Source organism: Lissotriton vulgaris, chromosome 8, assembly GCF_964263255.1.
Source record: "Lissotriton vulgaris chromosome 8, aLisVul1.2, whole genome shotgun sequence".
Lineage (NCBI taxonomy): Eukaryota > Metazoa > Chordata > Amphibia > Caudata > Salamandridae > Lissotriton > Lissotriton vulgaris.
Genome location: NC_141696.1, coordinates 684,187,148 through 684,205,208, shown reverse-complemented (window position 1 = coordinate 684,205,208; position 18,061 = coordinate 684,187,148).

Below are 18,061 nucleotides of genomic sequence, written 5' to 3'. Positions count from 1 at the left end.
CTCATATATGAGTTATGTGGTGTTGAATAAAATGAGTAATCCCTAGAGTCAGGGTGTTGAAGGCACTATATTTAGAGCAAATTTTCTGTACAACGCCCTGTCATTTTGTAGGGTGGTATTTGCAAGTGGATTGGGGTTGTATTATAGGGTCTAGTGGGTGATTGAAGTCACCAACTACTATGGTTAGGTCGTCTTGGGGTGGCACTCCATCTTTTTAGATATGTTTTAGCAAAAATTGGGCTTGTCAGTATTTGGACCGTATATGTTTACGACATATATGGATTCATCTCCTCTGTGCAGGTGAGTGATTAGGCGTCTCATCATGAGATTATGTTTCAAGGGTTATGTTGGATTTCTATGCTATTAGGGTGATTACACCTTTATTTTTGTGTTCCGCTGGTGAGCATGAAACATGCAATATCCAGTTATGTTTGACATAATGTGAATCCTTGCTAGATAGTTTTGTCTCCTGTAACAATATAATGTCACCTTTGGTCTTTGCTAGGTAGTCCATAACTTTCTGATGTTTAATCTGGTGGTTAAGACCCTTCACGTAAAGGTATGTGTCATTGTATGTGCATGTAGTGAAGATTTGACATGTGTTACGATGATACTAATGCTTAATTTCAGTAGTGTCTCCTGATTCGTGATAAGCACAAGGAAGTTCTTAATAGGAAATGTTAAAAAGCAGGTATCTCAACTTGTGTCTAGGTGGAGAACTGATGGTTTCACTTCTAATGGAAAGTGAGCAAAAGAATAGGCCAAAAATGAAAATAAAATGATAATGAAAGGAGAATGAAATAACAAATATGAAACACAAGCACCCCCAAACCTTCAATCCCTCCTACCCCCTCCTGCTCCTCCCTATTCCAGAGGACATCGAATGTCAGAGGTGCGATGGCAGGAGCGTCAATCCGTCAACTTGGAGAAAGACATTGATTAAACGTTAGATAACCTTCTAAAGTGTAGATGACAAGTACGTATTGGAAGGACTAACTAAAACTTGATTTTGTAACATAAGAACAGAAACATTCCATTGTGAGGTTTTACAATGACCATGGTGCTTTTTGTAAGCTTCTAGTTCTGTGTTAAGGAACTGACAAGAGCTATTATATCCGGACAGTACAGCTGAACCACCCAGAGTGAGATACCAATAAGCATTTTTTCAACATGAGATCTAAAACATTTTTGTAACAAGAGATCTAAAACATTTCATTGTGAGGTTTTACAGTGACCATGGTGCTTTTCGTAAGCTTCTAGTTCTGTATTAAGAAACTGACAAGAGCTGTTATATCCGGACAGTACAACTGAACCACCCAGGGTGAGATAACAATAAGCCTAAGTATACATATTAAGTAGGAAAACGTAAACCTGAGTAAAGATGAGCAATAAGACAGACCGCATATAATCAAAGCTATGGAAGAGAATTCCCTCCCAATAGGCAACAATTAGCTGTGTTAAAGAGGAAAGAAAAAAGAATGAAAAAAGGATCTTATGATTTTCTTTTGTCAGGGAAGGAGTTAACATGATCCATGTCCTGTGTGACTGTGCCATCTAGGAAATTTGAGAGGTGATAGTGTCATTGAAGAAGTTGACCCAACCATTCTCTGTGATTTTGAATCTTTAGGGACCAGCAAATAAGAATTGGATGTTTCTTTCCCGTAGCCTGTCCCTTAGAATGAGGAACCCTTTCTTGTGTCAATGGTAGATTTTTAGTCATGCGTTATTTTTTGACCATTCCAAGTGATCTGACGGTTCTTGCGTGCAAAGTTGAGAATGGCCTACGTGTGTTGATATCTCAGCGGCTTGCAGATGAGTTATATGTAGGTATCCTGTGTGCTCGATGCAGTTCTAGTTTCTTGTGAAATGTTATGCCCATGATCTGAGAAATCCAGTCGTCTAAGTAGGAGATGCAAGACTCTGCAGAGTCCTCTGTCCCTTCAGGCATTCCGAAAATTCTAATGTTGCCTCCCCTATTCCTGTCTTCAAGCTCTGCTGCTTGTCTTTTAAGACTGCTGCTGATGGCAAGAAGGGACATAATATATTTGCTGGAGCGAATCGTGGAGTCCTCTATATCGCTGATTCTCTGTTGTGCGGCATCGATTTTAGAGCTGATTGTGTTCATGTCAGCCCAAATGGCAGTCAACTCAAGCTGCATAGCATCCATGTTTTGTTTGGTTGATTTCCCTAGGTCATGAACATCCGCCAGTTTTTTTAGGATCATTTTCATCGTGCTATTCATATCTGCCTTTTGCTTGATAGGAAAGTCAGAAGGAGACGGTTCAGCTTTGGAGCATTTGTAGTGTGTTTTAGAGTCTTTGTCCACCATGGTGTTGCTGGATGTGTAACCAGCAGAAGGAATGGCAACTGGGCGACAGTGATTTTGAAGTTTGAGCTCTTTTTGTTGGTAACACCATAAAATGCACTCTTTTTTTTGGAATTTTAACTCACCCTGCTCTGAGCGACAGTTAAGGCTTGGTTAATGCAGCTACCCCTTGCAGAGTAGGGAGCAGTTACGGTGGGTAGTTTTGTGACCTACAGGATCTTTATCAGCAAAGAGAGCTGTTATTGCAGATAGGTGGCAGACACAGCTGGTAAAGAGTAGCTCTACCTTATTGTTACTAATTGGTGTTGTCGAATTCTAAGGACTATCAGCTGCAGCTATGCAGCTTGATGTTGGTAAACACAGAAAATTGATCCTAGCAGACACTATATTTTGCAAACACAATTCTGTGTACCAGTCCTTTCAGCCCCACAGTAAAGTTTTGAGCTTGCGCTGTGCTTGATATTTCCTGCGCTGTCTTTAGAGAGCTTACCTACAGAAAAGGTTTAACACAATGCACACTACATACAGTGACTTGGCTGTGAGGCAAAACCCTCATTTTTAGGGTAAGGCATTGAGGCATGCAGGCATGGTTGGGTTTGATCCGGTGCCGCTACTGCAGTAATGCATTGAACCTGTGCTGTGGTTAAGGGGCCTGCCCTGCTTTAAAGAGCTATCCTGTTGTGGAGGCTAAGCACCGTGCGCAACACAATCAGTGGGGTGGATGTGAGGCAACATCCTCCATTTTACGGTCAGGCACTGAGGCAGGCAGGTATGGCAGGTTATGAACAGATGCAGCTACAAGGCATTAGACACACAGGCATCAGATGGGTCGCTGGGTTAGTTGCCTGGGATGCCGCTGACATAATACATCAAATGCTGTTAGGAGCACTATCGCAGGTAAGGTACGATCTTAATATTTGCTATGCGCCATCTTGTCTGCAAAGCACTCGGGTGACTCTACAAATGCGGACCAAAGTGAGCGATTGAGCAGTTACAGCGGAACAATGGGCAACCAATGAAGAAGCGCTGGTAAGTTATTTCTCCACTATACACAAGAAACAAATATTGAGGCAAGAAGAGTGCAGACGAGGCTTGAAAGGGGGATTGCGGCGGTCATTTTAGAGTCAGGCAGGTGCAGGCAGCTTCTCTGTACCGATCACAATGAAGGGTGAGTATAGCACAGCAGCCCAAAATCAAAGGGTACCTTGAGTAGAGGAGAATAGATGGCTTTCCTCACAAGAAGCAGCAGACAGCAAGCAAAATTCACCATTTTCACGTTTTATAGTGTACAATGTTTTTATATACTTGTTTGGTACAGTATCCCATGTATTGTATTTTTAACATATTTTTAAGTCATCAATATTTTAAAATGTTTTTTGACAGTTTGAACATAAATATTTTTTTGTAGTTAGATTTTTTATACATAGTATATTGCACTGATACATTTTTAGAATGCATTTGAATGTATATTAATTGGTACTATTTCATATGTAATTTCACATTGACTAAGTATTAGGAGGTTGTTTATGCCAGACCTCCATGATCAGTGTCCTATGTAATATATCACCATTGCCAGGGGTCACTGGTTAATCGTGTTCCTATCACACCTGCATGTTGAGTTGGCCAATGCTTATTTCTGCCCATGGCGTTTTGTGCTCTGCCAATGCTTGTTGCTGTTGACTGTTGTTTGCCATTGACAATGTTTGATTGCTTGTGTCAAGGCAATGCTTGTGCGCACTGCATGTTCTGACTGGGCGTGTTGCAGTTCTTTATTGCATGGCTATGCAACCCTCAATGTTTTAGAGGAAGCGTGGGAGACGTGGTTGGCAACAGCTGTTTCAATTGGCGATAAATAGCCAATCCTAGCACAATACCCTGCTTGGCTTTGTTTCCTGGTTCCACTGGAAACATATCTTCTCCATGTCAGGCTACTTCAACCGATTTCCAGATTCCAGTCCTGAGCCCCACAGTGCATCAGCTTAGCGGACTCTCGTCAACAAGCAATAAAGCGACATCCAAGGTTCAGCCACCAGCAATTAAGCTAAGTGAAGCACATGCTTGTGAACTTGTGAATCACCTTATCTAGACTGTTTGTGCTAACCAAAGTTACCAGACCAAGCTAACAAGCATGTTGTGCTTTGAACATATTTTAAGGCACTGTGACACTTAGGATTGATGCGCTTGGAGCTTTGAACACAGAACATCACTGATTATTGTGCAACATTGCTATGTGCTATGAAGACGTAGGGAATCGGTGTTCAAGAGAGTACATGTCCTGTGTCCCCGATACTTGTTATATTATTCCGTTGCTTAGCATTGAATGCACATCTGTTGGAAGTGTAACCTGATTGTAAGGTGAATCCGGCCCAAAAGGCCTGACAGCAAAGTGAGTACATTATATGAATATCGCCGAGTGAGGCATTTTTGGTGTTTAGAGTTTGTTGATGTTTGCCCAATGAGATGTGGCCTGGATACAAGCGTATCAGCCCCAGAGTGCATCAGCGCATGTGAAGATATGAATAGAGTAAAAGAGAGTCCTTCCAAGGTGTCAGGTGATTACATGCACATTATAGTCTTGCTCAAGCATTCTAGGCCCTTCCAGTGGATGCAAAACTAATCTCTGTGTCTCTTGTAATTTCCAGTCAGACAAACACACCGTGACAAACACTGATGATGACCATTGCATTTCCGAGGAAATGGGTGGCTGGCTAGGGTAGGCAGCAAGGCATAGCAGTGTCTCTTTTCGCTCATCCAATCTCCTTTACTTTTCAAGGTACCTGCCCAGGCTTCTGTTAAGAAATGGTGGTGTCGAGAGGTGTCTCGAGAAGTTGGGGGGCACTAATAGCCCCTGCAGGTGACCTGTTTTCCAGGTGAGTGGCTGTGTCAGTTTCCAGCTGCAAATATTATTGTTCTGCTGTTCTTCTGATTATTTTGTAGGAGGATAGATTCATTACTATGGGCTGTGGTCAGTTGTCCTGAGATCTGTATGTGTTGTTATCATCTAGGTGCAGCAGGGGGTTCACTTGTGGCTTTTAATTACATGATATTCATCATTTTAAAGTAGGACTTGCTGGCAGCTAACCTGAAGTATGTTCAGGTACTTTAGGGAGTATGATTTTTAAAATTGTATAAGTGGGCTCTTAGGCACTAGTGCTTGCTACTTTAAAATCTTGAAGTACATGCCTTACTTCTATCTCTGTTACATGTGGGGGTGGCTGTGTTCCCCAACAATAATTACAATAATGCTTCTCATTGTAGCCCTCATATAACAAGGATTTTCATAATATTTAGTACATTTCAAATTCACGTTCTTGGTGCTTTCCTTGCGGTAGGTGTATTATATGTGTGAAAGCAATGTTTTGCCATTCTTCAATTTGCTGCTCTTTCAGCCATTTTGTCTGAAAGTAGCATGATTTTAAAATAATACTGTTGTAAAAAATGTCATTATGTTTGATAATAGAATTTAAACATGATTTCATAATTTTACATTTTATACTTACATCTGTACTGTCAATTTAATTTCTTCATGATTTTTCTTCTGTTTGTCTTTGATGTAGTCATGATTAGGGTAATGTGGACTTTCTTTCTTTGTTTGTGAGAAAAGGTTTGTTTTAGTATTATGTTAAAAATACAGGTAATTTTGTTTTGAAGGATATGGGCTTTACGACTATATTTAATGTAAAGGGGTTTTATTTTTAAAACATTTTTATTTTACATACTTTTAGGGGGTTTGGGCAGGTTTACAAGTGAGAAGTTGGAAGTTTTGGTGTGCTGTTCTTCCTTTTTGCTGAAGTGTGTCATTAGTACCAAATGATTAATGTACATAATAAAAGAGAGTTTAGTCATTCAATTATATATTTGCATTTTACAATTATGTTAGGTTATGTTGCCGTTTATTTAATTTTTAAACTTCCTTTTGAAATTCGCTTGCTATTTTGTTGAAGTCTTCCTCATTCCCTTAATTTCTGCAGTGTGACACAGTGTCCTTTTCTTGTAGTTGTCCAATTTTGGTGTGAAAATAGGATTTTGTGCTCTTTTTCTACTGTTAATTAGAACTATATTTTATAGTAAATTGTATCGGTAAATTTGTGTGTGGTTTTTCAGTTATCTACTTTATGGGGGATGCTAATTGGCATTTCTGTTTTATATTTAAATATGGGCAGTTGTTGAGTTCTTGTATTATTAATACATTTTACATGTTAAATTTATTTTTATTTTTGTGTGTTGTAATATATATTTTGAAATGATAATGTTTGATTTTTGAAAATGTGTTCATTTTAATTAGTATTTGTATTGTGAATAGATGTGGGTTTATATAATATTGGTATATAAATAATTTTTATGTCTGTAATTTTTATTGTGTTCAAATATTGTCATTACATTTAAGTATGATACTGAGTTTATTTAATAAAAAATTACTGTAGCTGTAAGTAATGAAAGATGGAAGCAAATACAGTAGAAATATGTGAACAACCACTTACATCAACTTATACAAACAGTCCAATTATCACAAACAAAATCAAAAATGTGAAACATAGAAGAGCTACTATAAGAAATATTAAACAAGATAATATGGGTCATATACTACTTTACAGGTGTTAACATAGGAGTCCAAAGTAAGCTGCATGCTAGGTATAAGTACTGAATAGTCCTTATGAGTACATACTAATGAGGAATGTTCACATCTCAGGAAAATAATCCATTTCCACCAAGAATTAACAGATAATAGGTTTGCATCCTTTCAATTTGAAGTAATTTATTTAATTGCAGTAGAAATAAGGATGTCAAAAAAATCATCAGGAGACAACTCATTTTTAAAAGTATAAGAATTGTAGATCAGTAATGGAAATTATAACGGTACTTGGATTTATAATAACTGGGTGATAATATTCCAAACAAAATATCAAAATGTAAAAATGACAGGACAATTATATAATATGTGTTGAAAATCTCCTGGAGTGGCATTACTGTGCCAACAGTTTGGTGTATCTAACAATTTTATTTTAAATATTTTTACTGGGGACTAAATGCATGGATATAAAAGATATATATTAGTTATTATTAGTTATTACGAGAGTGGCCGTAAGATAGTTAGCAACATTAAATAACCGTTGACACTTCCATTGTATAGTAGGTTATTGTATATTCATGTCTGAAGACTATTTTTTGATCCACAACCATAAAAGGGAAGGATGAGCTAAAAGTTTTTGTTGTATTTTAGATGCTATATGCTATAGTTTTTCTCTAGTGAAAGCCAAGTGGGAGAATTAGAAAAGATCAATATTTTGAAACAAGAATAAGCTTTGTGCAATAAAAAAAGACATGCAGTATTTCTTAATAGCACGTAAGCCAACGCCTCCCTCTTTTTGGGAACTTTTGGGAAATTATAGAGGTGTAAGGCTAAGACATGCAAGTGTATTGTTCCAAATAAAATTAGTAATTAATTTGTACAGCTTGGTATAGAAATTTGAAGGTAGGCACAATGATAGCATAGATAAATTGTAAAGAATTTGTGGGGTAATATTCATTTTAAGTGCTTCAGTACTTCCCCACCAATTTAAATGAATGGTTGACCATTTATGTAATTTATCTTTTATGGTAGTTAACATTTTGGAGCAATTGATTTTGATTGTACATTTGATAGAGTTACAAAAAATAATACCCAAATATTTTAGTGTCTCTAGCAACCAGAAGATATTAGTATTTGCTATCATCGTAGAATTGCATAAAATGTTTATTGGAGAAAATTCTGTTTTCTTATTTATCTTTAAAGAATGGCATAAATATTTGCATACTGTAGAATATTATCAAGAAAAATAGGTAAGGAAGTAACAGGATCATTTACAACAAAATATCATCAGCATAGCCAAATAAAATGAATATAGTATTTTTCATAACAATTCCAGTATATTGCTACTTGATCTGGAAAGAGCATAAGAGAGGTTCAGCGGCAATGCGAAATAAAAGGAGGATAGAGAACATCCTTGACGCGTACCCCTGAATAAATTGAACGAAGTGAGTGGGTTTCGTGGATATAAATGGTAGCACAGGGGCCGAGTAAAATGTTTTAACCATTTTCAAGAATGTATTTCCAAAATGAAAAGTTTCAAGCGTTTTGAACAATAATTGCCAATTGACGCTATTGAATGCTTTCGCCCCATCTGAGGCCACCAAGAAGTCCACCAGATATTTGAGCTCATTAGATGAAGACAGAGCATGGCACAATGGATGAGTGTTATATGCTGCCAATCTACTTTCATATATTCTGTTTGATCTGGCTTGAAAATTAAAGTAAGTAAAGTAGTTAGTCCATTAGCTAAGATGATGGCGTATATTTTGCAATCTTGGTTAATGAGTGATATTAAACGATAATTGGAAACTATAGAGGGGTCTTTATCTGGTTTTGGAAGACAATGATGAGTACATTGTTAAAAAATCCACCAATTTTGGAAGTAATTTGAAAATCAGTGAATAGTGAAAGAAGGATAGGGGAGATTTGGGATTTCAGCATTTATAGAATTCAGCAGGGTTTTCATCTGGACCAGGTGACTTATTGGAGGTTTGTGATTTGATTGCCATGTTAGTTTCATGAATATCATTAGGGTTTTCTAAAATTAGCCTACCTGCAACAGAAATTTGAGGCAACTGGCAGTCTCTATGGAATTTATTGAAGAGGTGATCTTGGAGGACTGTAGGCCTATGATATGGAGAGGTATTAAAAGAAAAAAAGTCTTTGATATCTGTTCAGTAAAAAGATGCAAGGTACAATCTTGCCTCTTAATGTCTATTTGAGATCTGTCTTTTTTAATGCTTAAGTAGGTGGAGAAAACTCGACCAGATGTATTTAAGTTCAAATGGAAATTTGATTATTGTTTTAATATAAGTAATTCTGCTATTTTACTCAACAAATTATTATATTCATATCTAAGCTTCTGAAGTTGAGATTTGTAGTTATTATCCCTTGAAATGATGAAAAGTCTTTTAAGATCAACTATCAGTTTCTCTAGTGCGGAACAATAGGCATAGACGCTTTTCTTTTCATAACTTATAATAGCTATAGTGGTTCCTCAAATAAATATTTAACTGCATCCCAATGGATAATTTTGGAAGTGTCTTCAGAATTAATATTGTGAAAGTACTCACTGATGTTAGAAGCTAATTTGTGGGAATTAAGTGTTCTGAGAACTATGTCAGAATACATTCTCCATCTGTATTTGGTAGGACAGGACTCTGTTAGGGTCAGAGAGAAGGAGATTAAAGCATGATCAGAAATTGTAATAGGTTGTATGATGGAATTGGTAATCATTTGGCATGAGTGACGAGAAGACAGGAGGTAGTCAATTCTAAGAGAAAGTAAAGTGTGCATTAGAAAATGAGGTATAATCTTTGTCTGTAGGATATGCTAGTCTCTGAAAATCAATCAGTTTAGTGGCAGATAAAAATGATTTCATAATGTGATAGGAATAAGCGTGCTGGAATTTGAATTTAGAGGAGTGATCCAATAACAGGTCACACATAAGAATAAAATCACCTTCATGGCAAGGGGACTATTACCTAATCCTACTATCACTGTAGTAGTATTTTTCAAACAGAAGGTTCATCTAATGTGGGGGTATAAATGTTTACTAAGTTTAGAATGTGTTTTTTCTACTTTAACTTGTGAGTAAACAAGTCTACCCTCAGAATCATGATGATGAGTTAATAGTTCTATATGAGATTTACGTGAAAAGAGAATAGCTGCTCTATTAGACATGGAATGTGGAAAACAAAAATCAGCATTACTTTTTTTAAATATTCAAAACTTTTATGAATTTTAATTGGCTGTCGCAAACCCTTAACATTCAAAGAAACAACCCTTAGTTTTTGTTGATGAGCCATAGAAAGTTAAGATAGATTGGAAACATGAGAGCTGTGAAGGACAGTAGAATGTACGTAGCCTATATATAATAACACAAACATGACAGATAACATAAATGGAGGTCACCAACCAAGACATCATAGAAACTGGAAATTTTAAAACAGAGGGACGAAGCATGACTAAACATACCTGCTTATGTTATCAGTATAACGTCAAATATTAGTGGGGAATACAAATTTGCCAACAGAGTCTGATGGTTGTGTTTCCATAATGATAGGATCAATTTGGTCTAAGAGTGTGAGGGGGAGGAAAAGGACTTGCAGACATCATGTATCCATATACACATTGTAAAAGGATCAAAAAGGCCATATTTATATCCAGATTCTTTTAGTCTTGGCCGTGGATCTGAGAATTGTCAATGAGTTTTCACTGTCACTTTTGCAACATTTTGATGAATAAAATCTTTATTACACTCAATGAGAAGATTTGGACTTTCTAGTGCAACCTTTCTGATAAGAAGAAGATGATGATTTAGTAGAACTTTGAAGATAGTTGTTCTAGGTTTAGTTTCTGGAAATTAATTCTGGAAATTTAAGATTAAGCAGTTTAGGCAATGTAGAATCTAAGAAGAGATGACAGCTTTGGCCGTCAATATTCTCTGGGATATTAAAGATTTGTAAGTTTTATTGGCAGTTTCTGTTCTCTAAGTCAAGTAAAGCTGTATGGATGGGAGCAATCTGATGTACCAGTGTAGTCATAGTTGCAATGGTTTTAGTATACCCACGATGTTTGATCTCATTGTCTGCTACCTTCATAGAAAGAGAGTCAATGTGTCATTGAATATGTTAAATAACTGACTAGATGGTATTTGTGTTGACATGAATAGCCTGAATTTCTTCCAAGATCTTATTTAGTGAGGTTTGCTGTGAATCAATAACCTTGAATTTAATGGGCGGCTGTAAGGCAGCTTGCTTCTGTTTCTTTGGGGGAGCTGATGCTGATTTAGTATCCATTGTCATTGTAGAAAAAAAACACTAGTTGATTTTAATATCGCTCAGAAACTGCTACAATAGACGTTACAACGCATGCTTTTACCACGCATGCCGTTACAACGCAGTTTTTCCAACGCATATCATTACAACGCATAGCGCTTTGGGGTGCTGGATAGTGAATAGTTTAATTTACTATTCTAACTCCAGTCCCCGTGGATAGTAGGGAAGGTGTTGGATAGTAAATTAAATCTATTCCCTATCCTAGAGCGCTCCCTAGCGTAATGCGTTGTAATGGTTTGCGTTGTAATGGTTGCGTCGTAATGGTAGTGCGTTGTAAAAGTTTCATTGTAAAGGCTGTTTACCATATTGAATCACAAATCCCTTTAAGAGGGAGTTGAGCAAGGTGGGGGGAGGGAGGTGGATATCTCTAAAGAGCCCGCCTCCTCTTAATAAATCTCAAGAAAGCAGGCTGTGATGTTGCAAGGGTGAGGAGAAATGGCTGGGGTGGCTCGTCTGCTTCACAGCAACCAAAAACAATGAAAAACCTCACTACAGAGTCCTCATGTAATGAGGAAGGTGCTGCTTCTCCAGAAAAGAAACATTCTTACCCCCTTTGGCATTATAAGCTTGTCTTTGAGCAGGTACGGGTTAGAGTGCATCGGCCATCTTGCATAATTGGGAAGAGGAGTTGGCTTAACGGCTTGGGCAATCGACATCGAATCTGGGGAACGGGGTTCGAGTCTCTGCAATGACACTCAACATCCTGTGATTCTGGGCAAATCACCTATCTCTCCGTGCCTAACAAAGATGGTGATTGTGTTCTCATGTAACGCTACTGGTGCTATGTGATGCGCTCTGATACCCAATACCGGGTCAAGTTTGCGCTATATTAAACTCCATAAAGAAAAAAGAAAAAATGTCTGTAGTTTCAATATATTAGTTATGGTTCTAAATATATTAATATGATTTTTGTGTACTGTGTTACATTACTTTTCGGAGAGGTAGGGGTTCTATGGATGGTGCATGGGTGTTCTAGTGCATTCATCCATGGAATTTGATGCAATCCTAAAATCAATAAACCTGGGATTGCACCCAAATGGTACACCCATATGGTCCGCATCACACATAGCAAGAGGAAATTGGCTCTTAGTATTTCTTTTGTGCGGGAAGATCTACCTTCCTGTACAAAAGCAATACTGCCTGTAAATCAGGCATCATTACACCAAGGCTATGCATCACCCAGTGCATCAGTCGAAGGAGGAAGCACAAGGGCACCATTTCTTAGTCGATAGGGCGCATTTCTGCTCTCTCCATTTCACACAGTGCAGCAAGTTCCCTTGCTCTCCTTGAAGATTGGAAGTCGATCCATTGCAAAAAAAGGCATGGACTGACTAAAGCTCAACTGTGTGATTATCTCAAACAATGTATAATTGAATTGAAAGAAGTCAAAAGAATACACATTTCAAAAGATGAAAGTTCAGAATCACTTCCAACTCTCCTGGGCAAAGTCATATTCACGGTGATTGCGTATGACGTAGGCTAAATTCCGGGGCCACTTACAGAAGTCAATTTGTTAACACTTCCCCAGTCGTTTAAATGCCTCCTAGCACAAGAAATCATAGCACTTTATTTTAATGACTCTAGCTGTTATTAAAAAAGTTAAATTCTATTTCAAGGTTGACTGAATTAATTTCATATTAGGGCTCAGTTTCTCCTGTCTATTCTTTTTCCAATTATAGATTAATAAAGAGCTGCAACCCCGGTTTCGGGGCCTCACATCCTGACTAATCTTAATAAAGCTTCTATTCTGTAAGGAAGGAGCAGGCTCATTTTACATGGCAATTAAAAGCATGTTTTCCTTGCGTTCATATCTTCTTGCTGCAGTAACAAGTTCATTAGCGTATTCCTATAAAACAAATGACAGCTAAATTAATAGAACAATTTGCTTTTGTTTTCGTCAGGTTAGAGTGCATTTACCAGCGCTGCGGTTGAGCTGTATTTTTATGTTAAAGCTGACACAATGGTTCAACAATTTAAGCACTGACCCTGACAGCTTTTTTTTATCTGCAGGTTACTGATTTGAATTCTGGTAACTCCCTCTTTCCCTTTCATTCTTCCGAGGTCGATACAGTGAATGTCATTAATGTGGGTAACTGCAGGCTGTGCTATTTACAGTACTTTGAAGCACTGTACATGAAAACATAACATGGCTGTGTGTTTAATTTTCGTGCTTCTCCTGCAGATTGTTTCAAACTTACAAAACCAAAAATGTATATATCACACTGCAATTCAGTTTATTTAGGCCAAACGTGGCCTGCTACTAAATCCTATGTTAAGCTTTCTAAAAAGTCAAGCATTGCACTAATAAAAAAAAGACGTCACGTTGAATAGTTTAATATCAGAAAAGAATATTATATGAAAGTATTGGCAGTTTGTGCCCCTGGGCCATACCATTTTAATCAGTATGTATTTAAAAGGAAAGCATGTGATTATACCTTGAGTTATCAATGTACAGCATTGGATTGGTATTTAAAACAACAGGGAATTTGGCATATATGGGTTCATCCAAGGGAGCTTTTAGAGAATATAAAGTCAAAATTGTGATATTACATCCAGCAGATGACATTGCTGCATAGTTCGTGCAATAAACACACTCCATGTCCTTGATTTAGCGTAAAAGGCCATTTATTTAGGACACGGTTGCAAACACTACTTTTATCAACATATAAACAATAACCTTAAACTTCCCCAATATGACACTCCCATTACTAGGTGAGGGGAGCAACATTGAGGGCAGCTCAACATCCCCATCTGAAGGAGCTTCCAAAGAGGATACCTTCAGTATTGTCTCCCCTGTGGTGGTGCGTGAGCCAGGATAGGTTTAAATTACATCTGAGTCCACCACCACCACCACCATCGCCACCCTTCCAGCTGCTCTCATGTCAAGTGTCCGTGGCCGCTCCCTTGCAGGGGAGCATGTCTCCTTTGGGCCAGGCACCACACCTGCTGCCCTGAGTGTGGAGCAGTTGATTATCTATGTGGGGCAGACATCCATGCTGAATGGCCTCCATGCGCATAGGAGTCTTTTGACACAATTGGTGTCATACATGGAGGACATCCACTCTGAAATGTCTGCCCTACAGAGGTCAAACCAGGGAATGGTCCCCACACTGACAGCAGCAGAGACCCTGATCCAGCAGTCCTTCACCCCTCCTCCTCTTCCACACCCACAGTCCCAACTACCCTACCTGACCCAAGCACACGCAAACATGCACGTGCACAAAGATCAAAATATGCATACAGCACACAACTACACACACATGACTCCAAACACACGGGCACTCAGGGGACTGACAACACACACACCAGGGAGAGGCTGAAACCAGACAAACATGTATCCACATGCACTCTGCATACCTCAGATCCCTCTGCCTCCAGAACCCCTACCTTTGACTTTCCTGTACCCCCTCCTCTGCCCAGAAGCTATTCCGCCGCAACCTTGGCTTCTTCCCCAAAGACCCATCTGTCCTCCCTCCCAAGGCGAAGAGGAACCCCCCCCCCGACCTGCCATCCAAACCTGGCCCCATCACACCGCCAAAGTGGAATTGCCAGACATCCCCCACCCGAAAATCTAGCCAGAGTCCCAAATCTAAAACCCCACCACCGGCCCATACTTTCCCCACCCAAAAAGGGGTATCCCACTCCAAAGATCATGAGTCCATACCCATCACTGGTTTCCCCCTCCGCAAATACACCATCCCCAGGAAAGTCAGGCCCAGCCTCTCCCCCTCTCCCACAAATATTCACCCTCCAACTGCCCCCCCTCAGTCTGAAACTGCCCTGCTGTAGACCTCCCCTCCTCAAAGGGGTCCATTCACTGCAGTGGACTTCCCCCTCCTCAATCTCACACATCCACTGCAGTGGACCCCCTCCTCAATCTGGCCCATCCACTACAGTGGACCCCCCATCCTCAATCTGGCCCATCCACTATTGTGGACCACCCCCTCCTCAATCTGGCCCATCTACTGCAGTGGACCCCCCTCCTCAATCCGGCACATCCACTGCAGTGGACCCACACACCCCTCCGGATCTCATCCCTCCCACAACCCAACACAGTCTTCGCGAGTCATGTCCTATTGGTGCCTGACATGCCCCAAGATGCCCCTCCTAGGGGAGGTGTCCCAGTGTGTATACAGTGCAGGCAAGTACTGGAGGGGGGTTACCCTTTCGCCCCTCCAAGACTTTTGACCTATGGACTGGCTGTTGGTCTTATGTTTGACTTTTAAATAGTTTGGTTTAACATGCAGAATAAAGCATGTTTGAAGTTTCTTACTGTTGATTTTTGTGTACCACAGCTTGGTTCTAACTCAACTGTCACCTGAATACAATTCTTGTGGTGGATATATAATGAGGTTGTTATGCCATGGACTTCATGTGGTCCATGGAGTATGTAACCTATCACAGTATGTATACAAGTCCGCATAGTTTATCTTTGCAGGGTATCATCATCCATAGCATGTTGGCCCTTGAAGGTGAAATGAATCTGCCAACCTTCCCTGGTTTCATTTCACCATTACACATAGGTAATGCTGCCATATTTAAAATTAGTACTAGGTTGCAAAGTGCAACAGTTTATGATTGGCATGCAGAACATGTTTGTGATGTGCATCAAGTCACGTGTCTCATCAGCCCATCTGCGTGCATCTTGATTTTGTATATGTGGTGATGAGATTTGACACAACCATGTCCAGAAGGTATTGATCCAAAAACTATCATGTGACTTGAGAGTGTTGGAGCCATATCTGTGTCTACTTTTGATCTGGTACACCCATGCCAAAGACAAGCTTGGCACAGGTGGCCTTCCACTGTCATGAATTTGCCTCATGGCAGAGTGACCAGCTGTGACATATCCTGAGCCCATGGTGTGTGTTGGGTGAGCAGGAATCTGACAGTCTTCAGACCCTGTTGCCTTCAAATACTGAAGTGTAAGAAGATGATCCTGGTTAGCAAGGTTTCCATGGTCTTTCTAGTCCAGTGTTTACTCATCCAAATGTGTGTGGTGCCATCCTACTTTTGTGTGGCTACATCATGTGGATGCTGGTTCTTGCCTATGCAAGCTTTCACATCAATTATTCACCCAAACACCATTTGTAATTGGGCATGAGATGTGTGATGTAGGTTGTAATTTGTGCTAGACCACTAAAGTTGTCCTTTTGAGTAAGCATGGGTGAATTTTGTGAATCTGGCGTTCACTAATTTGCGTATTCGCGAACTCGCAATTCGCAAAATCCACGAACTCTCGCGAATTTGCGGATTTTTTTTTTGTGTTCGCAAGGGTTTCTGCCAGTTCGCGAGGGTTTTGTACCAGTTCGCAATTGCGAACGTACTTGTCAGCTCGCAACGGTCGCGACTATGTTGTTTCTACGTCTCGTTAATCATCACAGGTTCACAGCACCCTCTGTTTCACCACTGCCACCCTCTGGTTCACCCATGCCACCCTCTGGTACATCACTGCCACCCTCTGGTTCATCACTGTAGATTATGGGGGGGAAAAGCAAGCACACCTGCCCTGCTTCAACTGACATGAATTAATTTGGGGTTGATTTAATAATGTGTCACTGAATTTAAACTTCCAGTCTGGCACCTGCTTCCTTATCTGTAATTTGCTTTCTGTTGCAGTGCAATTTTTTTTCCCAGGACCTTTGTGGCCTACTTGTAGCTATTCTATGAGCCTGCTGTGAGGGTCAGAGCAGGGTCATAGAATAGTTGCAAGTAGGCAACTGAACTCTGGAGGGGCCCCTCAGGAAGCACTACAGGGTTACTAATGATGATTTTGAACTTTTGCACCTGCTGAGTGCTTTCAGTTTTGCAAAACTCGTTTTTCAGCAATTTCGCGGGATTCGCGGGGCGCGAATTTGCGCGAGATCGAATTCGGAAGCCGCAAATTTGTGCGAATATGTGATTTGTTCTTTTGCGGCGTGTTAGTTCGCAAGGTTTTGTGCGTTTTAGCGAGCCGCTTGTAGCGCAACGGCGCGAAGTTACCCTCACGGTCGTTCACGGGCGCGGCCATCTTGTTTGCATGACGTATTTCCGTTTCCGGGCGCGATGTGTAATCTCGCAAAGTGTGCGGCTCGCTAGTACAATTTGGCGTGTGATCGCCAGGAAAATCCCGCGCGAACTTACCCACGCGGTCGTGAACGGGCGCGTCCATCTTGTTTCTCATTCATTGCTATGGTTCTGGGCATGCTTTCTGTATCCTCTCTGAATCTCTGCCATCCTTTGCTTGTTTGAAGTTTTTTTTGATCTATTTTACTTATTATCTATCCCTCTATTTTTCTAGCTCTATATTTTTGTGTTTTCTGCTACTTTTGGTTAATTTTAAACTACTTTTTAAAACTCTTTTCTTTTCTTCTTCCCTATTCTATTTCTTCTTTATTATTTAGCTTCCTTTCTGCCCAGACCATGGTAAAGGGAGCCGGGAAGCATCCTGAGAAGGGGAAGGGTCCCGCACCCCGTGCCCGGCTCCCGTGCGGGCGTTTGAGGGGGGAGACAGTCACAGCCCGGGAGATCTTCAGCGCGGAGGAGGTGGCCGCACTAGTTTTTTATGTTCAGTGCCGCCTCCCCAGGACCATCATGGCAGGCGGCAGGATCGCTAGCGGGTACCGGATCCAGGAGCTCCGGAAGCGGTGGGAGAAGGTGTGCCGGGCCATGTACCAACACTCTTGGGTCAGGCGCACCTACAACCAGGCCACCCACCGTTGGACGGATCTCATGGACCGGGAACGGGATCTGCTCGACCTGCTCGGCCTTGAGATCCCCGGGCTTGGTGAGTAGTAGTAGCTATTTCTTTACTACTCCTGCTCTGTGTGTTATTATCTTGCAAAT